The sequence below is a fragment of the Panthera pardus genome, unplaced genomic scaffold, assembly GCF_024362965.1.
Source record: "Panthera pardus isolate Hobbes unplaced genomic scaffold, ASM2436296v1 HiC_scaffold_8, whole genome shotgun sequence".
NCBI classification, from domain to species: Eukaryota; Metazoa; Chordata; class Mammalia; order Carnivora; family Felidae; genus Panthera; species Panthera pardus.
The window spans coordinates 144,161,246-144,188,085 of record NW_026527013.1 but is presented as its reverse complement, the minus strand read 5'-3'; the positions used below and the strand labels follow the sequence as shown (position 1 = coordinate 144,188,085).

The following is a 26,840-nucleotide window of genomic DNA, read 5'->3' as shown; positions in this document are numbered from 1 at the left end:
GGTGGGGGCTGTGCTTTGAGAGGGTGTAACTTTGGGGGAGGACGGTTCCTGGAGAGAGACCCAGCTGTGAGCGGCCAGCACTCCCAGCAGGGGAACGAATCCTCCCTCTGGAATGGGAAGTGGGTGGCTGTAGTGCTTCAGAGGATCCAAAGCAGGCTCCGTGCTGACAGCATAGAGCTCAATGCAAGGCTTGAACTCGTGAACCACAAGATCACGACCTGAGCGGAAGTTAGATGCTTAACTGACTGAGCCACCCGGGCATTCCATGAATTCTTTCTCTCTGCCTCACTGTCTTCTAGCTGAGGCATCGGTCTCCTCCGGCCCTCAGACTCAGAATAGGGATGGAACTTCATCATAGGTTCTCCTGGGTCCTCTTCTGAGTCTGAAGGCAGGAGAAGACAGATGCTAGCCATGTGGGAGGAGAGAGAGGCCCTGTGGAGGAGAACCAAGAGGCTGGGCATGTGAGTAAGACCATGGACCTTCCCAGTCAATGGCTCAGTGCAGCCAAGTGAATGACCCCAGAGTGTGCAACAGAAGTACCCAGCCCATTTCTTTCTTTCCTTATTCACTTACTTACTTATTAAGTTTATTTATTTATCTTTGAGAGAGAGACAGAGACAATGAGCAGGGGAGGGGCAGAGAGACCGGGAAAGAGAGAATCCCAAGCAAGCGCCACACTACCAGCGTGGATCCCGATGTGGGGCTCGAACTCACAGACTGTGAGATCATTGACCCGAGCTGAAACCAAGAGTCGGACGCTCAACCGACTGAGCTACCCGGGCGCCCCGTCCTCAGCCCATTTCTTAACCCACAGAATCATGAGAGATAATAAATTGTTGTTTAAGGCCACATGTTAAGCAGGTTTTTAATGCAGGAATAGAAATAACGAAAATACCTTCCAGCTCACTCCTTTTCCTACATCATCTGTTCCAGTTTGTGGCATCATGATCCACCAAATCATCCAAGCTAGGCACCTCAAGGTTGCTGGAGACCTCTCTTGCCCTCACCTCTACGCGACATTGCCACGCTGTACCAATTCTACCTCCTAAATAATTCTCGAGGCTGCCTCTCCTTGATCTGCCCATTGCCACCACTGCGTGAGCCAGACCTTGCTTACCCTGGACAGGTGCCATCTAGACGGGTCATCTCAAGCTCCGTCCTTAGCTGCGGTCGCGTCCCTAACATGCATGTCACTCTCTCCCTTGCTTAAATCCTCACGATGGCTCCCTATCAGCCGCAGGATAAAGGTTCAACTTTATTGGAAGTACTAAGAGCTCTTCTAAATTGGGGCCATGCTTACTTGACCAAATTTTCCTGTTCTTCTAACTAAACTTTACATCTTCAGTTTTTGCCCCCCACTCGCTGTTTCTCCTTTCCACACCTTCTCTCCAGAGTGCCCACTTTTCCCTCCTTCTCCCAGCTGATTCTCAGCTTCTTTCTGGAAGCCTTTCTCCCCTCCGCCTTCCACATCTACCACACATGCTGGAGACTGGGCACCCTTCCTAGGCGTTCACCGCTTCCCCCGTATCATTTAAAAAAAAATTTTTTTTTGCAATGTTTATTTATTTTTGAGAGACAGAGACAGAGCATGAACAGGGGAGGGGCAGAGAGAGAGGGAGACACAGAATCCGAAGCAAGCTCCTGGCTCTAAGCCATCGGCACAGGGCCCGACGTGGGGCTCAAGCTTATGAACGGTGAGATCATGACCTGAGCCGAAGTCGGACACTTAACCAACTGAGCCACCCAGGTGCCCCTCCCCCGTACCATTATGTGTGATGTGTCGTCTGTTCCTTCCAGTGGACCAAGCAAGTTGCTTGCTTGTTTGTTTACTTTAATTCCAGTGTGGTTAACATACAGCATGGTTCTAATTTCAGGTGTACAATATACCGATTCAACACTTCCAGATACTTCTCAGCGCTCATCACAAGAAGTGTATTCTTATCCCCTTCACCTATTTCTCCCATCCCCCCTCCCCTCTGGTAGCCCTCTGTTTATTTTCTATAGTTAAGAGTCCGTTTGGGGGTTGTCTCTCTTTTTCCCCCCTTTGTTCCAGTACCTCATTTTGAATAAATACGTGGGTAGATATATGATACGGCTTTTGCATTAGTTGGGGTTCTCCAGAGAAGAGAACTATCTATCTATTTTCTATCTACCGAGATTTATTATGAAGAATTGGCTCATTCGGTTATGGAGGCTGAGAAGTCCCACAGTCTGCCATCAGCAAGCTGGAGACCCAGAAAAGCCAGTGGTGTCATTCAGTCTGAGCCCAAAGGCCTGAGAACCTGGGAGCCGATTGTGGGAGCTGAGGGTGGGAAATGTCTGAGGGCAGAAGAAGATGGGGGGAGATGCCCAGCTTCCACGTCGGGGCAGAGAAAAGGGGCGAGTTCTTCCGTCCTCTGCCCTTTGTTCGTATTAGGCCCTCAGTGGATTGGATGAGGCCCACGCACTTTCGGGAGGAAAACCGACTTTACTGAGCCCATTAATTCAAATGCCAATCTCATCGGGAAACACCCTCACAGACGCACCCAGAAATAAGATGTAATCCGGTCAACCCATGGCCTGGTCGGTCGAGCTGACATAAGATTGAGTTAACCATCACGTACAGCCTTTAAAACAGCATCCCGAAGTATTTGGAGCGTTTAGCACCGGAGCGGACAGCTTATCACCTGCTGATAAGAGAAACAAGCCACGTGAAGGAAGACAGCAGAGAAGGCTGCAAGACAGTCTGTGCAACTTTTACTCGTGCTTGCTTCGGGGTTACGGATCATCCGTTATTGTTTTTACATTTCTTTACATTTTTCTGCACTTTTTGTACTTTCCACAATGAATGGGGATCACTGTGATGAGGAAAGGAAGGAAGAAAGCAAACCCCGGGGGGCTCGGGCAGTACTGGAATCTCTTTGCCACCCAGAAGAATCAGTTCAGGGGGTGCCTCCACACCTCGGGCCGTGGCCATGTGGCTGTCCTCTTCCTGTAGACCCTCAGCTGGACCAGCGGCCACATCCCCCTCCTCAGTGACCCCTGAGACAGGGGAGAATCAAGGTGCCACAGGGCAGGCGGGAATTCTGCCTGGGACTGGGGTGCTGGGGGTGGGTCCTAGGGGGTCCCTCACAACTGTGACCCACCCCAGGAGCCCTGGGTGAGGCCAAATGGAGGGGTGTGGGGGAAAGGGAAGGCACACGAGAACTGGGCCTCGGCCCCCTCTGACCGCCTCTTGTCTGCCCTTCTCCACGCTCAGCCCAAGGCAACTGTCAGGAGTTGTCACGTGCCCTCTGTGAAATCACCTGGGAACACGGGGAGGGGACACAACCCGGTCCTGTCCTCCTGTGGCAGGCTTGGGGAGGGCAGAGAGAGGCATGGAGACAGGGGGTAGGGGCAGCGTGGGAGGCGATGCGGGCTCTGCAGGAGAACCGCATGCGGCAGGGGAGGCCCTGCCAAGGTCCCTTGTGCTTGCAGGCAGTTTCCCTGAGAGGCCCTTGACCATGGCGAGTTCCTGCGACTGTGGCCACCACACTAAGACCCAGCCGTCTTCCACCTCCTGGAGTCTCTCTGGATGGCCAACGTGAGCTGCCAGGGAAAAGTCACAGGCAAACAGGGCTCCCTGGCTGCCCAGGAGAATGGCCAACAGGTAAAATCGAAAACCCCACACTTTCTCCTTTCCAAATCCCTGAACACGGTTACAACCCAGATCCCTCTTGGCCACAAACATCCACCTGACCAAACATAGGCACGAGCAATTTTAGTGTTGCAGGGCTGACGAGTGTGGGCTGGCTTCCAGGCTTGGAGGGAGGACTTCTCTCCCTTTCCCCTCCCTTCGGTCCCAACCTCTGTCTACTGTCGTTTTACTGTGGCTACCCAGACAGTGGACCAACTGGTGAATTCAGGGGCCTCAAGACTGTTACTCTTTTAACAAACATTATTGTCAAGGAGGACCTAATCTATTGGAGCACTAATACCAGAATTTTCTATGTGAGGTGTAGGATTTGGTTACTGTAGTATTCAGTGGCCGTAGCACTCCGTGACCCTCGGATTCGGTCTCCCTCCTATGCAGCGGTCACATTATTGAGGGGCTGTAGAACTTGGTGACCTCCTGGAATTCAGTGATTACGAATGTGCTCCAAGTTTCCTTTGCTGCCTCCGAACAAGCTGCCCTCCTAGCAGTTCTGTCCGCCCTGTCAGTCCGACTGCTCCCTGGGCCAACGTCCTGTGCTCATAAGCAATTTTTCAGTCCCTTGGCACAGCTTCATTGAAAAATGCACTCCTCTGCAGCACCCGAGAGATGTTTCTGCTGTTTTTCAAAGTTCAGCTGTTTCTAAATCATTTCCTATGCTTCTCTCCTCCTTCCACCCTGCCCTTGCCCCCAAATTGAAGTTCTTTCCAAAGTGGAATCTGGATTTTTCCGTCCCCTGCCATCCCCTCTACCTACACAGAACAAGACCGTGATTTGGCACAGGCTTTGGGGACAGACGGGGCAGGTGTTTATCCGGAGGGATGGATCACTGAGCTGGGGAAGAGAGGGTTATTTGCTGTGACTTCAGTCCAGGGGCTAGGGCTGGGGGGCAGCAGCAGTGGGCTCGGGCTGGGAGGTGGAAGGCTTCGTGGCCCAGGCCCGCCCCTCTGGCCAGTTAGCCAGGGGCCTCTCTGAGCCTGCAGGTCCTGTCAGACTGCACGTAACAACAGCCCCCCTCCACCCCAGAGGCAGTGGTGAGGTTGAAACGGGGTCAGCTACTTGGAGCGTGCTCAGCTGGGCACCCGGCCCTCACTAGCTGCGGAGTTGACCTAGGCCACCGTGAGCAGGGCGACCTGAACAGACTGCTGGAGCAGCAGGGCCCTTGGGGCAATTTGAGAAGCAAAGGGAAGGCTCTTCCCACCTTTCCTCCCTCGGGAAGAAAACTTCCACGGAGAGAGCCGGAAGCCTACCGTCAGAGAGTTAATTGTGCTAATATTTCCTTCCCTCTCCGAACTTAAATTTAAAATCTGGCTGGAAGGGAAGCATAACAAGGCCCCCACCCTTCCACTGAAACGCTCTCCCTTCAAATAAATTCTGTTTAATTCTACAAACAATTACTGAGCACCCACTAACCTGCTATATGCATGACACTGGGCTGGGTAGCACGAATCCATACGTGAGTAAGAAAGACCTGGTTTCTGCAATTTGAGAAAACTTCCCACCATTCTTACATTCCTAGGGCTTGAACAGGGGTTTTTCTGGGTCCCCGTTCGGGTCGTTGGAGGAATCAGACTTGGCCAGCTGAAATCTGGTCCCACCTCCTGCCTTCTGGTTGATGCCTCTTTGCCTTTGAAGCCTCCTCCCTCAGACAAGCCCTGGAGGCAGCCACTCATCTTCTGGGAGCTGCTGGCAGGGTGGTCCAGTGAACTGACCCTGGACACTTGTTTTCTGGATTATGTTTTGTCCTGTGATTTGGGACACAATCTGAAGCATCTGATACATTCAGACTCTTATGACAAAGACAGGAATTTAGTCTGGTCCCTGGGGGAATTTAGATTCTCCACCAAGCCCTTTAGCCTTTTTAATGAAAATAGAGGCGATTAATATCATTAAATGGTGCTCCCAAACACCCTCCGGCTCTACACATTAGTTTCTCCTTCTTGCCTCTCCTAAGAAGACTATTCTTTTTTTCCCCTCCCTTCTGTCCTTTTCTCCCTCCGTTGTTCCTTCAGTCCTTTTCTCCCTCCGTTGTTCCCTCCCCCATATCCTCTTCTTCACCCAGTGCTCCCTCTAATCCAAGTCCTGCCACTGTCCCTGGAGACACCAGCCTCAATGGAAATGTCCAACTCCTGGGCTCCTTATCCTCAGGGCCCTGCCCTCCATTCCAGCCCACACCCGTGGCCATGCTGTGCACTGGAATCCAGTGGCCCCAGCCCATTCATCATCCCCAGGACCGTGCCCCCTGAGATAACACCTGCGGCCATTGTGTCCCCCTGACTGCAGACCCCACCCTTTCGGCTACATGCTCAGTCACTTGCAACACCACCGCTCCTCAGGCTCTTTGGGACCTCTGGCCCACAGACACCTTCGCACCGTCCCCATCACCCAGTCCCCACTGCCTTCACCTGCCCCCCTTCCCAGGTCAGATTCCACACTCCAGCTTCAAGCGCGAATTGTCTGTATCCCAGATTCCCTCTCCATCTTGTCCTGCCCTTGCAGGCACCTGGCAAAGCCCCAACTGTCAACAAAGGCAGCCAACAGCTTTCCACAGCGCTGGGCCGCCTGAGCCACCTTGAAGTCATGGTCTCCACCCTCAGCTCCACCACAGCAGCACCTAGCAATCCTTGTGTCTCCAGGCAACTCTTGACTCTGTGCCCTGGAAAGACAATTCCACTCCAACAAGCAGGCCAGCCCAGTGGTGTGCTGGCAGAGTAAACAATGGGCTCTGTGGTGGCGAGGGGCGGGGGGAGCCCTGATTTACGGTGTCTGCCGATTCTTACGCTATAAATACTCCCACCGTGGCCCATTTCAAGCTACCAGCAGGACATCAGTTAGCGACCATGTAGATACAATAGATGTAAATAGCCTCTGGAGCATAGATAGTAGTGAAATAATTAGGAAGTGATTCGTTTCCAGTGTTCATCGGTTCAAACATAATGTATTTCATTGTAATTTATGTAATTTAATCTTTAAAATATTTTATTTTGTGATAAGTGTACATTCGCGTGCAGTTTTAGGAAATAATACAGAGAGCTCCCTTCACCCAGGGATAACCTCTAATAGTACACACCACAGCCAGGAAGTTGACATTGACACAATCCATCTGCCTTGCTCAGATTTTGCCACTTTTGCACGCACTTACTTGTGTACGTCTCTGTGTTTCTGTGTATTTAATTCTATGCAGTCTTATTACATGTGCAGATTTGTGTGACCACCGCAGTCAAAGTACAGAACAGCTTCATCACAAGGACCCCTGAAAGCTGCAGCCCTCCCTCCACCCACCCTTCCATCCCTGGAAACTCACAATCTTTAGAATTTTGTCATTTCAAGTATGTTATAGCAATGGAATTATACAGTATGGAACAGTTTTTAATGTATTTTTATTTTTAAAGTTTATTTATTTTGAGAGAGAGAGAGAGTGAGCATTGTGCACAAGCAAGGGAGGGGCAGAGAGAGAGAGAGAGAGAGAGAGAGAATCCCAAGCAGGCTCCATGCCGTCAGCACAGAGCCGGGCGAGGGGTTTGAACCCACAAACCATGAGATCATGAGCTGAAATCAAGAGTCAATTAACTGACTGAGCCACCCAGGCGTCCCTTAGTTTTCTAGGAAACTTCCCATACTCTTGTCCAGAGTGGCTTTACCATTTTGCATTCCCCAAAGCAATGTATGAGTGATTCAGTCTCTCCACATCCTTAACAGCATTTGGTGTTACCATTATTTTTGATTTTAGCCTTTCTGGTAGGTGTGCCATGTTATCTTATTGTGGTTTCATTTTGCATTTCTCAAAGTGTCCAATGATCTTGAACACTTTTTCGATGTGCTATTTGCCGTCCGGATGCCGTCTTCAGTGAAACGTCCATTCGTGCCTTTTGCCCGTTTTTTTCTAATTGAACTGTTTGGTTTTCACACTGCTGAGTTTTGGGAGTTCTTTATATGTTCCAGATGCTGGTCCCTTGTCAGGTACGTAGTTTGCAAGTGTCTTCTGCCAGTCTGTAACTTGTCTTCTCATCCTCTCAAGGAGGTTTTTCACAGAGCAAGAGCTTTTCATTCTGATGAGGTCCAACTGCAACCACTCGCTGAAAAAGCAAAATGTTTTTGCACCTTTATAAAAAAAAAAATAGTTGAGCATTTGTGTGGGGATTTACTAGAATTTAATAACAGCTGTGTTCAATAACCGGCTCACAACATCCTGGGAAGTTTAACATTAGGCTCTCTGAGCCAGTTCAGACATATGCTGGGCCAGTCCCTCTCTTTTGCCTAGAGCTTCCGTGTTTGACCTTGTCCCCTGCTTCAGCGATAAAATAGAAGTCGTGTGGCAATTCCCTTCCTTCATCTCTGGGCTTACAAACCCTGGCACCACCCACCTCAGCTCTGCCCCTTCTTCTTCCCTCTTACTAACCAGAAACCGGTCCATCCCTCCTCCCACAAGGAGGCCAGTGCTCCTGGCTCCACCCACTTCCTTAGAAACCCTATACAGCCGCCTGTCCAGGCTCTCAGAATTCAAACAAGTTGCTTCCCTCCCACCTTTAGCCCTCCCACCCTGCCAGCTCTACCCCTGCTTCACTTCTCCCCTTCACAAACCTGTTCCAAGAATCAGTTTCTGCTTCTTCCTCCTCCATTCATCCTCCTCAATCTGCCTCAGTCTCTTATCAGTCCAGCCCTGTCCCCTCAAGGGTCATCAGTGACCAAGCTGTCCCTGAATCCAGTGGACGCCTGTGTGTCCTCACCTGCTTGACTCCCTGTGGTGTTCCACAAGGTGGACCACACCATTTTTCTCAAGACATCCCCTCCTTTGGGCTTGCCCCCAAGCTTCCCTGTCCTGGTAAGTGGTTCCCAATCCGTTTCCCTGGGGCACACCCCACTCCTTCCTCTTCCCACCCTTCCCTCCACATCCAGCCATCCCCAGCCCTGTCGTTCCACCTGTCTCTCCCTTGAATCCTACTTCTCTCCTTCCCTGCTGCCCCGGTTCAGGTCCCCACGATCCCTCATCTAGACTATGGCAGCAGCCTTCTAACTGGTCTTTCTGCCCCCCATTCAATGCACCCTCCGCACTGCAGCCAGAGGGGTCTTTCTAAAGTGACAAGCTGACCAGTCTCAGCTTCAAACCTTCCCCTGGTTTTCCACAGCCCTCAGATCAAGCCCATCTGAAGGTGATCTTGAAGGATCTGGCCTGGCCTACCTCTCCCTTTCGTCCCATGTGAGCTGGGCTTCATTTAGCTGCTCATTCGGGCCTCAGGTTCCCACCTCAACCCCTTTTTGAAAAATTGAGACATAATTCACATACCATACAATTCATCATTTTGAAGTGTAAAATTAAGTAGTTTTTAGAATAGCCACAAGTTTGTGCAACCATTACCTCTCTCTAAACCCTGTGACATTTTCATCCTCCAGCCCTGGCAACCACTAATCTACTTTCTTTCTTATTTTTTTTTTTAAGGTTCATTTATTCATTTTGAGAAAGAGAGAGAGAGAGAGCAGGGGAGGGACAGAGAGAGGGAGAGAGAGAATCCCAAGCAGGCTCCTTGCTGTCAGCACGGAGCCCAATGGGGGGCTTGATCCCATGAACCGTGAGATCATGACCTGAGCTGAGATCAGGAGTTGGATGCTTAACTGACTGAGACATCCAGGCGCCCCTACTTTTTTTCTTTATGAATTGACCGATTCTGAACATTTCATATAAAGAGAATCATACAATACGTGGCCTTTTGTGTCTGGCTTTTTTCACTCAGCATAATATTTCCAAGAGCCTCTCTCTTGTTTTGGAAACTTCAAAAATATTGTTACTCTATCCCCCAGCTACCCACTGTGACCCTCTACCTGGAGACCTCCTGCTCAGCCCTTGGGTTTCAGCTCATCTCTTCTTTGAGGGGTCCTTTTCTGCCCCAGCCCCCTGACCTCTGGGTGCCCTGGGACCCTGCTGTGTGCTGTCTCCCGGCATGACCTTTGTCACCTGGCGTTACTTACCTAGAAATTGGTTCTGCTAGATGTGTGCTCATCCAGGACCAGGATGTGCTGTGCTGTTCACTCCTGTATCCCTGGTACATAACCACGTGCTGCTCATATGAATGTATCAATCTACTGGCTCTCTGGCAGAGTCCATTGGTAATTCAGCACAGACTTCTGGAAGCTTTGCTATGCATCCTCTTATACTTTCTTGTCTTTCTCCTCTCTGACATCAGGATGGAACTAGGGCTGCAGAGGAAGGACTTTGGACAAGACCCTGTATCCTTTTTGCAGCATCCTAGATGGCCAGCTGTGGGGCAAGCTGCTCGCCTGGGCAAGGTTGCTGGGCAAGCAAGCCGGGGTGGGGGCTTGTGAAGTTGGCAATAGGCTGTAGTGCTAGAGGAGGAGGAGGAAGAAGAAGAGATCCTGGTGAGTATGATCAGTAGAATGGAGCAGAAACGGGAGTGACCTGGGGCCTCCCACCTCTCCCACCCCTTCTCCCCCCCTCCCCCCACCTCCCAGGCCCCAGGGGGTGGGGGGGCTCTGTGGTTGTGCCTGCAGAGGGCCCTTCCAGGTAGGTGCAGACTCTGTGCAGACTCAGAGCAGGGTCCACAAGGCTAGGATTGCCAGATTTAGCAAATCAAAATACCGGGTGCCCAGTTGAATGTGAATTACAGATAAACAATAGATCATTTTATAGTACAAGTATATCCCAGACAAACAACAGAGAAATATTGCATGGGACATACTCCTGCTAAATACATCTACTGGTCAACTTTTAGACCTGAGTGTAGGGTAATATTTCTGTGGGCAGGAGCCTTTCAAATATCCCTTCAAATCTCAATGCTCTTATGAAAAATTGCTGGTTTGCTATGCTCGGATTATTATATTATTATTATTGCTTGGTTTGCCTGCTGACAGCAACAGTGTGTGATAATAATAGGATCGCTCACAGACTTGTAGTGAGATTGAAATGAGTTCAATGTAAAGCACTTCTTAGAGGTTCTGGAGTCTTCAGGGTTCAACGAGCTAAGGAGAAAGGAGGAGGCTTTGCAGGGAGCTGTAGGCAGGCAGGGACCTGCCCACCAGACCCCAGGTGACGGGCACCTGCCTCCCCGGCTTCAGTTCCCGGTGGGGCGGTGGGGGCGGGGACGGGAAAGAGGGCCAGAAGCGCGGGTGTCTGCAGCGCTGGGCCGGCCTGGGACGAGGCAAAGCGACCCGAGGGCCTGCGGCCTGCGCGGGGGTGCATCTATCCCCCTTCGCCCCATCTGCTTCGCTGGACTCTGCGTTGCTGACTCAAGGGAAGAAAGGAAAAAGAGAAAGGGGTGGCGGGGGGGAGGGGAGCCAACAGACAAAACCAACAACAAAGGGAAATTTGCTGAGCCGGTGGAATTCTCTACCTGGACCCAGCACGTTAGTGAGCATCTGGGAAGGAGCCCGTCTGGTGGCGGTGCGTTTAGCACCCGCACCTCTGGAGTCCAGGGGCAGGACCGGGATCTGGAGGAAGACCTGTATAAGGAGAGGCCTGAACCCCTCCGGGACAAGGTCAGAGGACCAGAGACTGCCACCCACTTCCTGCCGTCTGGCCTTAGAAAGGGGCAGAGGGTGGGCTCCGTGAAGAGAGGGATGGGGGCGCCGCAAAGGCATTTCTGGAAATGATAAATCTCCTCCGGGATAGAAAGAAAAAAGGGGCGCCTGGCTGGGTCAGTTGGTTGGGAGGCCAGCTTTGGCTCAGGTCATGATCTTGCGGTCTGTGAGTTCGAGCCCCGCGTCAGGCTCTGTGCTGACAGCTCGGAGCCTGGAGCCTGCTTCAGATTCTGTGTCCCCGCTCTCTCTCTCTCTCTCTGCCCCTCCCCCACTCGTGCTCTGTCTCACTCTGTCTCTCAAAACTAAATGTTAAACAAATTTTAAGAAAGAAAAAGAAAGGAGCAACGTTGTTGTTTCAGGAGGATTTGGGGATGGGCCATCTCCTCTGACTTGATTCTATCCCAAGGAGATTCCTAATCTCACCCCTGGGAGAAACAGGGTGAACAGCCAGGATGATCACTGCGATGTGAGAAAGGAGATACTGTGACAGGGCAGGGCTCCGTCCTGGCCCACCTCCCTCCCTGACCCTCCTATGCCCGCCCCAGACAGCCCTGATGCATCTGCGTGGAGCATTGATTATGTGCCTACCCCATGCGAGGATTTCACTGTGCATTATCTCTTTCACCATCACAACCAGCCCAGAGCTGGGAGAGATTGAGTAATTTGCTCACATCAGACAGCTCTTAAGGGGAGCGGTGGCTGTCTCTGAGCCCAGCTTTTAACCCTAAACCATCCTGTCTCCTGCTGGATAAGGCTTCAGATTCCTTCTTCACCCAGCACTCCGGAGAGACACTACCCACAGACCTGAGTTGGCACATGAAATAAAATTTGTTTTCCACACATTATATTGGTATGTTGGCTCAGAATTATATAACTGGCTGCTGGATGACTTGGCTGGGTGTCTTCCCCCTGATACATTTATTTATGGACTCGTACAGGGGTAAATCTAGAACAGACCTAAGAAATGGAGTCCAGATGAAGATTTTGCAGATGAGGAAACTGAGGTCCAGAGAAGTGAACCCACGTGTCCAGGGCCACCCAACATCCGAGGTAGAATGGCTGTGTCTGGCTTCCCAGCACAAGATTCTTGTTAATCCTCTTACATAACTTTGCTGCTCTCCCCGAGCCCAGCCTCTATACCTGAGCCCCAGACTTTAGACTTCGCTTCCTGACCTCCCCCGTCAGCTGGGCTTAGAAGCCCAGAAGCAGAGCAGGAACACATGTTGTCAGCCCCAAGGCAAGGTGGTTTCTGGGCTGGACGGAAGGGATAGCAGAGGAGGTTAAGTGCATTTTCCTGATCATCAGGTGTGGAGGATGAGGCTGGGCCTTCTGGTCAACCTTGCCTGGGGGTGGAAGTCTGGTGAGGATGCGAGTCCCTGTGGCCCAGACATCATGGCAGTGGGGTAGGAGGAAGGGCCAGCGTTTGCTGGGCCACCAGGCACTGGGAACATCAGTTTGAAAGATTGGCAACTGGGCATCGCAGACCCATAACCTCCCCTGCCCAGATCCCAGGGCAACTTGGCTCCCATCTAGCCTGTTTTGGATGGCCCTGAGACTGCCTTTTCAGATGCCTGATGCAAGGTCACAAAATATGGCAGTTACAAAGACGCCACCCTACACACATACACACACACACACACACGCACTTAAGCATAAGAGCCTTTTGTCTTCTGTTTACCCTCATTAAATATTGTATTATTTCAACAACTATTTACATTTTTTTTTAACGTTTATTCATTTTTGAGAGACAGAGAGAGACAGAGCATGAGCGGGGTAGGGGCAGAGAGAGGCAGACACAGAATCTGAAACAGGCTCCAGGCTCTGAGCTGTCAGCACAGAGCCCGCCGCGGGGCTCGAACTCACAAACTGTGAGATCCTGACCCGAGCAGAAGTCAGACACTCAACCGACTGAGCCATCCAGGCGCCCCAACAACTATTTACATATAAATGAGTGTGAACAGTGATCCATACAAAACTCAGCAGCAGGGTGCCTGGGGGGCTCATTCAAAAGAGCATGGGACTCTTGATCTCAGGGTCCTGAGTTTGAGCCCCAAAATGAGTGTAGAGATCACTTAAAATAACAAAACTCAGCGGCAAGTATACACTAGGTATGTGAGGAAGGGATGTGTTATCACTGTGGTCTGAAGACAGGAAAGGCTCCCACTGTGCTTCCCCCTTCCCAGTCCCATCTGCCATGTCACCTAAATGGTGCAGAACCCCAGCGGGTAGGCTGGAGAGTTTCTGTTGCTTGCCCCAACTCACCCAGCTAGAGTGACAAGGCATGGACCAAATCCCAAATATCCTGACTCAGGCCAGTGTGTGATTTATTGAGGACCTTCCCCTAGATTCCTCCCCTTCCCCAGATCTGTCAGGATTCCTAAAAACTTTCCATTATAGTGCCCCAACGCCCTTACTATTGGAGGCTTTGGAGGTTTCAAGAACTTCCTTTATAGGGGCACCTTCATGGCTCAGTTAGTTAAGCATCTAATTCTTGATTTTGGCTCAGGTAATGTCTCATGGTTTGTGAGATTGAGCCCTAAGTCGAGCCCCATGTCGGGTGTTGATGTGTGGACCCTGCTTGGAATTCTCTCTCTCTCTCTCTCTCTCTCTCTCTCTCTCTCTCTCTCTCCACCCCTCCCCCACTCCCCACTGCATGTGCACATGCTCTCTCAAAATAACTAAATAACTTTAAAAAAAAAAAGAACTTCCTCTTTAAACAAATCATGATGGAAGGAACCCTTCATTAAGTCGCTGTGACTGGAAAAGGATTTTGGCACCTGCAGCGGTGAGGGAATGGGGAGGGTATGGCAGGGGCATCAGGACCCCAAAGGCCACCTTTGTGTGTTCCCACAACTCCGGGAGCCTCCTTTTCCCTCTGTGCAGCCGTCTGTCCATTGGGGTGTGAGCTCCTCTTTTTCCTCTCCATTGCTTTTGTTTTTCCAGAGCCCGGCACATAGTAGGCACCCAAGAAATGTTTACAACTATCTTTACCCTAGACTGACCAGAACCTGCCAGGACTGGCCAAAGGGCTGCCCTTTGCACTCGTCCCCCAACCCTCCCACCCACTGGCAGCCCAGGATGAGCAGAGTGGCAAGGAGGCCACAGGATTCCTCTGGAAATGTTTTTCATAATCTAGTCTCCAGCGAGGGATTTGGGAATTCCTTAAACAGCCAATGTGCATTTGGGCATAAACACTCGGCCTGCCAGTTCCCAGCGTGTCTATTAAAGGCATCAATCAACCAGCCCTCCTGGCCCGGCGGGGCTGGGCAGGGCAGCCCCAGACCTCCGGGATGCTGCATGGAACCCCTTGGGGCTGCCGGTTCCGGGCCAGTGCCTCCTTCTTGTCCCTGGGCCCCCGCTGCGGGCCGCAGCTGGCCCCTGAGACAGCAACTGCTCTTCCTCCCTCCTGGGCTGGGGCCACATCTGCATTTGGCCGCGCCCGGATTAATCCCTACTACCTTCCCCGCTGACTGTGCAGGAGCTGGGCAATTTCCCCGGCCCCCGCCCCCGTCCCTAGGGGGAAAACAAAGCCGAATGTTCCCACAGCCGATGTCCTCACTAACCAAGGAGAGTATGGCTGCATCCGGTTCTAGGAAGAGCGAGGCCAGAGTGTGTTCTTAGGAGGGCAGGGAGGCACCGAGGGATCTTGTAGTTCCCAAACGGGGCAAGTGGAGCGAGGCTGTGAGGCTGCATGATGCAATACTAGCCAGTGGAGACAGGAGAAAAGTCGAGAGAGAAAGGGGTGAGGGAGGAGAAAGAAAGGCTCTTTTGCAGATTTTATTTATTTCTATTATCTGTGAAGTCAGACTGCAAGCAGAATCTGGAGTGGGAAGCAGTAAAGGAGCAGGAAGGAAAAAAGCCGAGATGTCGGGTAGCTGGTGCGTGCTTTGGGGGTTTGTGGGGGGACTCACTCCCTGTCCAACCCCACGCCAAAGGCAGAATGCCAGGAGTCTCCCGCCCTTTGGGACACAAACCAGTGACCGTAAGAGAGGAAATTCCTGGGCAACATTTTGCTAGGAGACAATAACATCCTGGAGAGCAAGGACCGTATCTCTCTGGCTTATTTCTGTATCTATCATGCCTGGTACAGAGCCTGGCATGAAGTAATTGCTCAGTAAAGAACAGCTACGTGTTAGGAGCTACCCAGAGGCCTTTGCGTAAGTTAACTCATCTTATCCTTTCGCACGTTTACGAGACAGAGACTGTCATCTTCGTTTTGCAGAAGCAGGAATGGAAGCACAGAGAGGTTAAGTTATTTGCTCAAGGTGACGCAGTTAGAAAGCAGCTGAGCCTGGATTCAAACCCATGCAGACTGATTGCAAAGACTGTGCTCTTATCCTGTTCTGCAGGCTCTTGAAAGAAAGAGAGAGCAGAAAGAACGAAAAATATCTTTGTCACGGAATTGAAAGACAACCTGGATGTCATTGAGAGCCAACTCTTTGTTTTATCGACCACGGATTAGAAAGAAGAGACTTGTCCAAGACCCTTGGCACTAGCCAGCTACTGGCAGAGCTAGGATTCGAACCCAGATCTTCCTGGGGCTTTCTGTCCCTTCAGCTTGTCCTGGAAGAGAACAACCAGTGCCCTCCAGTGTTTTTGTAAACTGGCCTTTTAATAGCTTTGGTGTCCACCAGGCTTGGGAAACCAGTGGAAACTGGGCCTCTTTTTCTCTCTCCCCCCATCCCTTACCAACTTGCTCTGGCCTTGGACTGGCTCCACGGGGCATTTCCCAGTTCTTCGGGCCTTGGCAACCCAGCTGAACAGGAAGCCATGGAAGCGGCAGGTCCCAGAAAGGTGGGCAGAGGTGTTACTGAGGGAGACTGCCAGGCCGGTCCTCAGGAACCAGGGCTCTGTCTGAGGCTGTGGCCCAGTCTGGGACATGTGGGTGTCCAGTGTGGACTTTCTGTGCTTGGACTGCGGCATAAATTCCTAGTTCTTTAGCAACCTGAATACTTAAAATTTTCAGGGCAATTTTTCTCCCAAGGCGTTCGTTCTGGATCACTAATGTTTGGTACATAAGATATCATTTTTGATCTAACATATTTAAAAGTCATTTTTCCCCTAGACAAGACAAATTGAATTTGTATCTTCCCATATGGAGCTTTTCAAAAAGATTGGTGCTGGGATGCATTGGGTTCCTAGAGTGATGTCATCTGATTAGTCCTGGCTTCCTTTTTCCACTTATAGGGGGTGCGTAATTGCAGACATTCTAACTGGGAGAAGGTATGATTGGTTTTTGTTTTTTGCTTTTTGTCCTGTGGGAGAAATCCTTTCAGATGGGTACGTTTCTGGCATCTGATATTTTTCTCTGCCACCTGGCGGAAACTTCTAGAATAGAAGTGTCCCAACAGCGTACAGCCTGGATCCTCTAGGCAAGGCTTCGCTGATGTTGGGAAGGCATAGTGAGCTCACTGGGTTCCTTCTTTTCTGGCCCATGCAGGCTTTGATAAGCCCTGTCCCATTCATCTCAGATAAGGCTGGAAATCTACTACTCTCCCCGTCGTGGGGTCTGGGGCCAACACAGTAGGTTTCCCAGAGTGCTCTGGGGTTGGGTCACTTACTCTCTGGCCAGTCTGTCCTGGGTCCAGAGTGTCTGGGTGAGAGGATGGCTTGGAAGTTTCCAGAGGCAGGACAAGGAATGGAAGAGGGTCCCCCAGTTCCCCAGAGGCTCTTCCTCCCGTGAAAGGGACACTGTCTCCTCTGGCTACTTGGGTCCCTTCTTTTCTTTGGTGGCAAGCAGAATTTGTGAGTTGTGTGGAGACCAAGCCAAAGAGGAGTGCCAGCTAGCTCTCTGACTGGGATTTCAGCACAGAGGATGGGCACAGAGGGAAAAGGCAAGGAGGTGGGTAAGGAAGAAGAGAGTCCTTGGAAGGGAAACCCTAAGTATATCAGCCTGGAGTGTCTACTCAGGCTTAAGATCTCTCCAGCATTCCAGGCCCTACCAGACGTACCCCTTCCCTCTCTGTAGACCAAAGCCTCAGTCCCATCTGTGGCCCAACTACCAGTCTCTCTGAGGAGAGAAGGAGCTAGGTAGGAGCGGAGGAGCTCCACAGAAGAGCTGAGCCATAGATATAGGCTCCCGGGTGCTTGTGCTGAATGGAGAACTGCTCTCCAGGGGGCCGGGCTGGGACTGCATCTCTTGGACTTGCTTGTGGATGAGCCCAAGGCAGACATGCTGGGCTGGGCTCTAGTCATGACTGTGGGTGGCCCTGTGACTCTGTTTGTGTTTTGGTCCTTCTGAGCTACTGTAGTTTGCATACTGCAAACTAGCTCCTCGGGGGTTTTAGTCCTGATTAGCTTTGCAGCAATAAAGTCTAATCTTGGTAAATAAATGAAGCCTCGAAGAAATGCCTGTTTATTCCTTGCCAACATTTTCCTTCTACCCAAGGCGACAGAGCTCTGTGACCTTCAGCCAGTCACGTGCCCTCTCTGAGTCTATTTTCATATCTAAAGAAGAGGAGTATAATACTACACTCCTACACCCTGGTTATGTGGGCATCAAATACAATAATGAGTGAAAGTCCTTTCTAGAAGGAAGGTGTTATTCTACTGTAAAGGATTGTTATGGGCATCATGCTTATTGTAAAGCGCCCAGCCATGCCTTATAAGATAAAGTATTGGGAGCATGAGCTCCATTATAAGGGAGGAGAAAAGGAACCAATTTTCTCAATGGAAAAGAGTGACCCCAGACAAAGCAGAGAGACCAATAGAATAAGCCTAACGTGAGCAATGACAATTTGGGTGATTGCATACCAAGGCCCAATCCAATATAACCAATAGCAAAAATATTCTCCATTCTTTTCAGAAGTTCTCAGGGCCAAGGACAATTGTCACACCCTCTTCAAAGCCTGAGGTCAAACATCATTTTTTAATTTGACGCTGTGTGGTTGAAGTTAAAAGCCAGTTGTAATTGGTTTTGGTTCTTCACACGAGTAAGTAAAGGGTCAAAGTGAACCCCCTCTCTTTGCTCTCGTAGAAAGAAATCCATGTTGGAACAAGGCTTCGGAAGGCTATCAAAGAAGCCAGGACAGAGAAGCTCAGAGCATTCCTGGACAGGTTGTCTGTTGTTACTGCCTTCCCAGAATCCATTCCTCTTTCTTTTTGGTAATTGAACCCTTTTTTCCTTTGGGAAATTACCCTTTACCCATTTTCATTCCAAGTGGGATTGAGCCCTTCCCCAGTTTCTGGGATGACTCAAATCTCTCCAACCAGAGTACTGTATCCCCCTGGCCACCGTGGTTGGCTCAGCAAGAGGCATGTAATCCAAGCTAAGCCAATGAGAGTCAGCCCTGAGACTTTTGCTGGAATAATTAGGAAGGAGAAGTTCTCTTCTTTGGGGAGTTGCCAAGTTGCAGAGCAGAAGCCTGGAGTTTTTGGTGGTCACCATTGCCACCACCTAAGAATGGCCCCAATTTTGAAGGAAGCAAAACTGAGAGTTAGAGAATGATTCCTATGGACATGATTTGGGCACTGGTTTAACCACACCAGAAAAGCAAGGCCAGGCAGGGAAAGCAGGTTTAGGATTGGCCAGTTTGAATGATCTTGGCAGATTTTAAGGCACAGGGGCTAGCTCTAGTTATCTGCTACCTGGCCCTGGGGTGATTAGAGCAGGGGCTTGTGGCCCTGAGTGTGAGAGCCCAACAGAGGTGGTGGCTGATTGGCTAGTTTGCATTTGAAAGGAATGCTCCCTGCAGAGTTGTTTGTTATCTCTGGGCATTAGCTAACTATGGAGTTTGCTGTCCCTCTAGCGTCAACAAGGCCCCTAAATGTCAAAGCATCAGAAAATACAGATAGTTAAAAGCATGCTTAGGAGAGCCTGGGGGGCTCAGTCGATTGGGCATCCAACTTCGGCGCAGGTCATGATCTTGCAGTGCGTGGGTTCGGGCCCCACGTAGGGCTCCGTGCTGACAGCTCAGAGCCTGGAGCCTGCTGTGTCTCCCTCTCTCTGCCTTTCCCCTGCTTGCGCGCTCTCTCTCTCTTTCTCAAAACAAAACAAAAACAAAAACAAAAGCAAAACAAAAAAATAGGGGCACCTGGGTGGCTCAGTCTAAGTGTCCGACTTCGGCTCAGGTCATGATCTCACGGGTCTGTGGGTTTGAACCCCGCGTCAGGTTCTGTGCTGACAGCTCAGAGCCTGAAGCCTGCTTCAGATTCTGTGTCTCCCTCTCTCTCTGCCACTCCCCTGCTTGTACTCTCTCTCTCTCTCTCAAAAATAAACATTAAAAATTTTTAAATAAATAAACATTAATCAAAAATAAAAAAAATAAATAAACATTAAAAAAAATATGCTTAATACAGCCTGAATGGTAGGCAATGGAATGGTAATTATCCCATTGGGCAAAGCAAGTCACATGGCCAGGCTCTGAGTCATGTGGAAGGAGACTACTTAAGGGAACGGAGACTAAAAGTCATGACTCATGGGATGCTTCCCTGCAAAAGTCCGCCCATACCCCTATGGTAGGGCAGCTCCAACTGTGAGTTTAAGCCCAAATTCGCCTTCTGCTAAATTCTACCTATTGACCTCCAATCTTCCTCCAGCATTGTCCACACGGCAAGGCTTTAGCAACCATATCTGTCTTGGGATCATCTAAGCAGACAGACTGCCCAGAATTCTGCCTCCCCTCATGGGTGTTCTTCTGTTCTTAAACTTAATGGCCCAAATGCAAAGTGTATATGTGCATTCAGCTCTTGAAGTCGGATACCCATTCAGCCAACAAATAATTGTTTTGTACTTACTCTGGGCCAGGATCTGGCCAATGTGCTAGAGATAGAGTAGAAAATAAAACAGACCCAGGACACCTAGGTGGCTCAGTGGGTTAAGTGTTTGATTCTTGATTTCGGTTTAGGTCATGATCTCATGCTTCATGAGATCGAGCCCCACACCCGGCTCTTGGCTGATAGCTTGGAGTCTTCTTGGGATTCTCTCCCTCTCTCTGTCCCTCCCCTATTCATGCTATCTCTCTCAAAATAAATAAACATTAAAAGAAAAGAAAACAGACCCAAAGAGCATCCTTGCCTGTCAGGGGCTTATATGTGTTGGGTGGGGTGGGGTGGGTGGAGGTAGGAGGGAGATGTTAACAAATGTATAAATAAAATATATACAAGTGAGGGGACGTAGACGGGTGAGGGTTGGTTTTCTTTTTTCTTTAAACTTTTTTTTTAAGTTTATTTATTTTTGAGAGAGAGACACACACACAGAGTGTGAGCAGGGGAGTGGCAGAGAGAGGGAGACACAGAATCCAAAACAGGCTCCAGGCTCTGAGCTGTCAGCACAGAGCCCCATGTGGGGCTTGAGCTCACGAACTGCGAGATCATGATCTGAGCCAAAGTCGGACGCTCCACCAACTGAGCTGCCCAAGAGCCCCAAGCGTTGGTTTTCTGGTCTGCGATTTTGTTTAAAGCTTTTGATTTATTTTGAGAGGGAGAGAGTGCAAGTATGAGCAGGGGCGGGGCAGAGAGACAGAGAGTGAGAGAGAGAGAGAGAGAGAGAGAGAGAGAGAGAGAGAGAATCCCAAGCAGGCTCTGTACTGTCAGCACAGAGCCCGACCCAGGGCTTGATCCCACAAACCAGGAGATCACGACCTGAGCCAAAATCAAAAGCTGTATGCTCAACTGACTGAGCCACCCAGGTGCTCCTTCTGACCTGTGTTTAAAGGGCTCCTTGCCCAGGAAAAGTAACAGGACAGGTGACTAATGCGGGGAGCTTCAGGAGTGCTGGTGGAAGGTAAGCACACGGAGAGGGAACCCTGGAGCCCTCTGCACAGGCGTCTGCTTCCACGCCGTGTGTGTCTGTGCACAAGCAACCCACACTGCGAGCTCTTCACATTAGGACAGTGACGTGGCCAGCGAGTGTTTTTCCAGACGGCTGTCCCTCTGATGGGGAGGGAAGGCGGTGGGACGGCAAACAGAAGATACCTGGAAATCCGTACGTGGGTGTGGGCTTGGGTGGGGTGGGGGATAGATAGACACATATCCCTCTGGGTCTGGCGAGTCTGGAGGCTCAGGTTCTAATCCGCAGATACTAGCTTTTGGGTAAGTCTTGGGCCAAATCTCTAAGCCGTCATCCAGTATGTGGGACAAATAACAAACACGCTGCCTTGCTCTTGTAAGGAATGAAAGGTCACAAATCTCTCCATCCTGAAGTAAGGAGGGGGGTTCTGGGCCGTTGCCGTGATCTCCAAATAATTACTGGCCTGTGGAGACCAGGTCCAGATTTTGAGTCCTATGGGAGGTCCAAGCCCAAGTGTGGAAGGGAGCAGGGGTTTCCCCTTCTGTCACTGTCTCAGGCCTGGCAGGGTGGGGGTGGGGAGCTTCACTCATGCTGCACCTGCTAGTTTTCCCTCAGATAAATACACAGACTTTATAAACAGAAAAGTTGAAACTACGAGGGTTGGGGTTTCCTCAGGAATTACGGCCAAAAATAAGATGGGACAGTCGAGGCGATCTCAGGGTTGGTTTTCTGGTCTGTGATATTCCTCGGGGACATCTGCCTGAGATGAAACACTGGCCTTTGACAGGAAGGGCCTGTCTGAGGTTCAATAGCATTCAGTGCCAAGGGCTCTGGCTTAGACCCAAAGGGGGAAGCCTCACTCTCCCTCTGAGTAGGTCCCTTGGCCTGCCCTGCTCTGAACCCTCCGAATCTCCTGAAGTTTCTGTAGCAGGTGTGCGGGTGGCTGGGTGGAGAGGAATAGAGATTTGCTCCTACACCGGGCGGGTCTGCCATAAGCCAGGGGAGAAAAGGGATGACCCTGCTCCAGGCTGCAGCCAGATCCAGAACCCCGGGGACAAGGTTTTGAAGGTAGGAATGAAGTGCCTTTTTATTACAATAACTTAAGCTGGGGAAAAGACACAGGAATCCCATTTTCCTTTACGAATGGTCTCAGGGCTTCTCGCCCTATACTTTGTATTTAATACAGAGGGACACCTGTGGTCCCTCTGGGGGACACCTGTGGGGTGGGGACACCACAATTCCCTGTTGGGGAGGGAGAAGGGGAGTTCTGTGGCTTCCATGGGGCACCCCAAGGCCCAGCAGAGCTAGGGCAACGCCCGAGGGTCTAATTTCCACTCCTTTGGCTTTTTCTTATAAGCATCAGGACTTGCCTCTCCAATATCTTGCAGCTGGCTCTCACCACTGTCTCCTTGTTTGATTTGTTAAATCTCTGTTTTAGTTCGCTGTTTCACACCCACACTGACAGTCTGTCATAGCCCCCCAGGCCCTGGGACATCTGCCAGGCAGTGAAATCAAATGTGAAGTTAAATACAACTCAGCTCCACATCGTATTCTCCTTCTCCCTCTTCCCTTCACCCCCTCCTGCTTCCACCCGCGGAGGGGCCAGGCTGGACTGCACCTTACCCTAAAGTGTTGATCTGGAAATCCTGCCCCAAAGTAGAGAGTTTGCTGTAATAAAGTCTTGTGTACCTATTACCCAGTTTTAACAATTATCAACATGTTATTGACCTTGTTTATCTAACCCTATATATATATAATTTCTTTTTTTTTTAGAGATTTTTTTTAATGTTTATTTATTTTTGAGAGAGAGAGAGAAAGAGAGAGAATGAGTAGGGGAGGGACAGAGAGAGGGAGTTGCAGAATCTGAAGCAGGGCTCCAGGCTCTTAGCTGTCAGCACAGAGCCTGACACAGGGCTTGAACTCATGAGCCATGAGATCATGACCTGAGCCAAAATCAGACGCTCAACCGGCTGAGGCACCCAGGCACCCCTCTGTTTGAATTTCTAATGAGTAAGGAAGCATTGAAAAATAATTAACCACCATGCCATCACCACAGCTAATAAAATTAGTAATAATTCCTTTCATCATCTAAAATAGAATTCCTACTCAGATTTCCATCATTGTCTCATGTTGTCTTTTACGGATGGTATCTTCGAATTAAAAAGGAAGAAGTTTGTTGAGCAAGTTAGGAGTGAGCAGAATTTATTTTTATTTTTTTAATGTCTTTATTTATTTTTGAGAGAGAGAGACAGAGAACAAGTGGGGAAGAGGCAGAGAGAGAGAGGGAGACACAGAATCCGAAGCAGGCTCCAGGCTCTGAGCTGTCAGCACAGAGCCCGACACGGGGCTCGAACTCATGAGCCATGAGATCATGACCTGAGCCAAAGTCAGATGCTTAACTAACTGAGCCACCCAGGCACCCCAAGAGTAAGCAGAATTTTAAGAAGTTTACCCTTTCATGGTAGGGCTGTTTTCAGGCTTTTTATAGAATTTGCTGACCTGATATAACAGGCTTGTTACTATAGGAGTCTCAGTTCCTTTGGTCACCAAGTAAGAGCGGGGGGCCTGTACTGAGCCGCACACAACAGCCAGGCCCGGGGCGAGGCGACTCTGTCCGCACAGGCTTACAGTCAGGGGCAGGGAATGGTGTAGGGGTGAGACCTCAACAGAAAGGATTCCCCGTGAGCTGCGCTGAGTGACCAGGGGCTATGGGAACTCAGTAGAAGGAAGAAATGCTAATATTAGGTCCCTTTATTGTAAAAAGACATTTTATGCAAGAAACAGTCAGTGGTTGAGACTCCCTTGATTTGACCTGATCTTTCCTTCAATCAGCGATCGTAAAGCAATGCCATAGATTGAATGTTTGTGTCACCCCAGAATTCATGTTAAATCCTAACCTCCAAGGTTAGGTGTTAGGAGGCGGGGCCTTTGGAAAGTGCTTAGGGTGAGGGTGGAGCCCTCATGAAGGAGATTAGTGCCCTAGAGGAGAGACCTCGGAGAGCTCCCTTGCCCCTTCCACCAGGTGAGGACACCGTCACAGATGTGGTCTTCGAACCAGGAGGCAGGTGCTCACCAGACATGGAAGCTGCTGGCACCTTGATCTTGAAGCTCCAGCCTCCAGAACTGTGAGAAGTAAATTTCTGTTGTTTACAAGCCACCCAGCCTCAGGTATTCAGTTCTAGCAGCCCACGTGCACTAAGACAGGCAATGTTTTTTGTTTGCTTTTTAATGTTTATTTTTGAGAGAGAGACAGAGTGCGAGTGGGGGAAGGGCAGAGAGAGAAAAGAGAGGGAGACACAGAATCCGAAGCAGGCTCCAGGCTTTGAACTGTCAGCGCAGAGCTTGACCCGGGGCTTGAACTCATGAACTGTGAGATCATGACCTGAACCGAAGTCGGATGCTCAACCGACTGAGCCACCCAGGTGACCCTGGCAATGTTAACTTTATATTTATTTCTTCTCTTTTCATTTCCTTCCTTCCTTCCTTCCTTCCTTCCTTCCTTCCTTCCTTCCTTCCTTCCTTCCTCTGCTCCCCTCTTTCCCTCCCCTCCCTCCCCCTTCCCCTTCCCTTCCCTTCCTTATTAATCTTGTAATTAATTCTTCCATTTAGTAGATTCCTTTTCCTGTCCTCGCTTTCTTTCCCGTGTCAAACTTTCCCCAAGTGGATTTCCTTTCTCCTCAGGAACCCTCTCTCCTTTTCTCCCTTGGGCTCCTAGGGATGGTTCTCTGAGTTCTGGCGTGTGGTTCCTACACCTCTCTGGAGTCTGGCTTCACAGTTCTCCCAGCATCCAAATCTATCTCCATTTGCTCTGTAGTTGCCTGATCTGTGTTGCTCCATAAGCAGCGCTGGAGACAAGGGTTCTGGTGCAGGAGGCGTATTTAGGAGGCGACGCTAGGAAGCAGGAGCGAGGAGCAGGGACAGCGGGGCCAGGCAAGGGGAAAAGCCAATCAGGAATGCCCCTTGGATGTGACTGGTGTGTGCACCCAGGCCCCAGTCCTACAGATTGCCCCTTAAAATTGCCCCTCCGGAGGGTGGGAGGCTGGGGGATTTATCCACAGACCCCCATTCCTCACTGGTTGAGATTTGCTCCACTGGGACCTTCCCTCTCCCCCTCACCTTCTGGCTGCCCCATGGGGGCTGAGAGGGCTTCCTAAGGAGCTACAGGGGAGCCCTGTGCCCGGGCGTCCCTACCAAAGCTGTGGCTATCTCAAGGAGGGCTGTCCGCGAAAGCAATTCTCACTCCTTTTGCTTCCTTGACTCATTAGTACCGATAACAACGACATGATTTTTTGACTGCTTTTTGTACCTCACCCATGGGGCTAATAGCTTCCCAAATATTTTATCATCCTATCTTCTAAAGACCTCTGATGAAGGTGCTATATTATATTCCCATTGTACAGATGACAAACTGAGGCTAAGAGGGATTAAGTAACTGGCCTAAGGGTTAGGCACCCTCTGTGCTGGGAGCTGGGGTTGAGATGAGGGCTGGGCATGGAGGCTCCATCACCTTCTTTCCATCCTTGACTCACTCTACCATCTCAGGTCTGAGACAGTGCATTCCTGGGGAAGGATCCCAAAGAGCTGAGGGTGACAATGTACCAGTGAACTAATCAGTGAATCTGGGTAGTCAGACAGCACTAGACTCAGATCTTGATGGTAAAAGCCTGGAATGAACAACTCTGAATTCTTTGAGGGGAAACGGGGCGTCATGTTTTTGGTTGTGTGCTGCTGTGCACGAATCTGAGCTGGGGTTCTTCTGAAAGGTCCTGCTGGGTTGACCTGACGTCTTTCTCACCAGACTCTGCAAAAGACCTGCCTTTGGAGGTTGGACATGGTCAGACGCTGCCAGCTGTTTGGGAGATGTGAGCTCAGCCCCGGGGGGAGAGCAAGAGAATGCCCGAGGGTGGGAAAGGTTCTGGAAGGATACTTGAAGAACATACCCTTCCACTCTGACCCTGGGAGTCACCTCACCGAGAAGGGAACGACATTTCCAGGCCTCTGCTCCGAGACCCCTGTTACTGCGGGCTGCCTTCCAGACCACTTCGGGGACCTACTAAGGCTCGTGCCTACTCAGAAACAAGACATCTAGGACAGTCCCAGATGGCCACCAAGGGGCAAACCCATTGTCCCCAGGCCCCTGCTACCCACCTCAGGCAGGCAGGGACTGGAGAGGTCATGGCATTGGTACCTTTCTAGGTCCTTGGGGATGAGTGCAGAGAAGAGTCTTGTAAGAGACCATGCTGGACTTCTAAGCAACGTGGGCCCCAAATCCTTCTATGTTTAAGTTGGTTTGCGTTGGGTTTCTGTCACTTGCAGCTACAGGAGTCTTCACGGGTACAGAGGCCAGCCACTTCCCGAGTTGCCAAGTGACCCATTTAGGCTGTTCCCGCCTTATCCGATACCCAACCCCCCGGCTGTGGTTTCTCCTCATTCCACAGCTCTGTCTCCCTTTCCTCCACCACTTAAACGAGTACTCAGGAAAGGACTGGCCGCCGTCAACTATACTTTGAAATTGCCCATGGAAGTGATTATTGGATGGGCCAGCCCCCCACCCCCACCTCCAGTCCTCCCTGGGTTGGAACTGTCACGTTCTAACTGCACCGCAGAGACAATTGTGCTCTGCGCCCAGAACAAGAGGAGTCCTGTCTTTCCCAGGGTCGATGCACCTGCTTGGGTCTGCTGTTAGGCTGCACGTTGTTTGTTTGCTTACAGCTTTGTTGTTGTTGTTGTCGTTCTTTTTTGTTTAAAAAACAATTTGGCGCTTCTCAAGGCTGATTTGCAGACCCACAGAATGTGCTCATTTTGCCAGCTCTGTGCTTTGGGGGAATCCTTTAGCCTGAATAACTGGCGGCCGGCTGTGGCCAAGCCCGGGCAGAGCTGAACCCAGTGGGAGTTGGAGGCCAGCCAGGC

The 26,840-nt window shown here is 50.5% G+C and overlaps 1 long non-coding RNA gene across 1 annotated transcript; it reads left to right on the top strand.

The window, feature by feature from the left end:
- On the top strand, positions 1-26,705 carry LOC109268945 (uncharacterized). The gene is made up of 4 exons (XR_002080853.2): positions 1-3,628; positions 9,850-10,042; positions 23,953-24,062; positions 25,729-26,705. It is a non-coding gene; the product is annotated as an uncharacterized LOC109268945 (long non-coding RNA).
- The last annotated feature ends 135 nt before the right edge of the window (positions 26,706-26,840 follow it).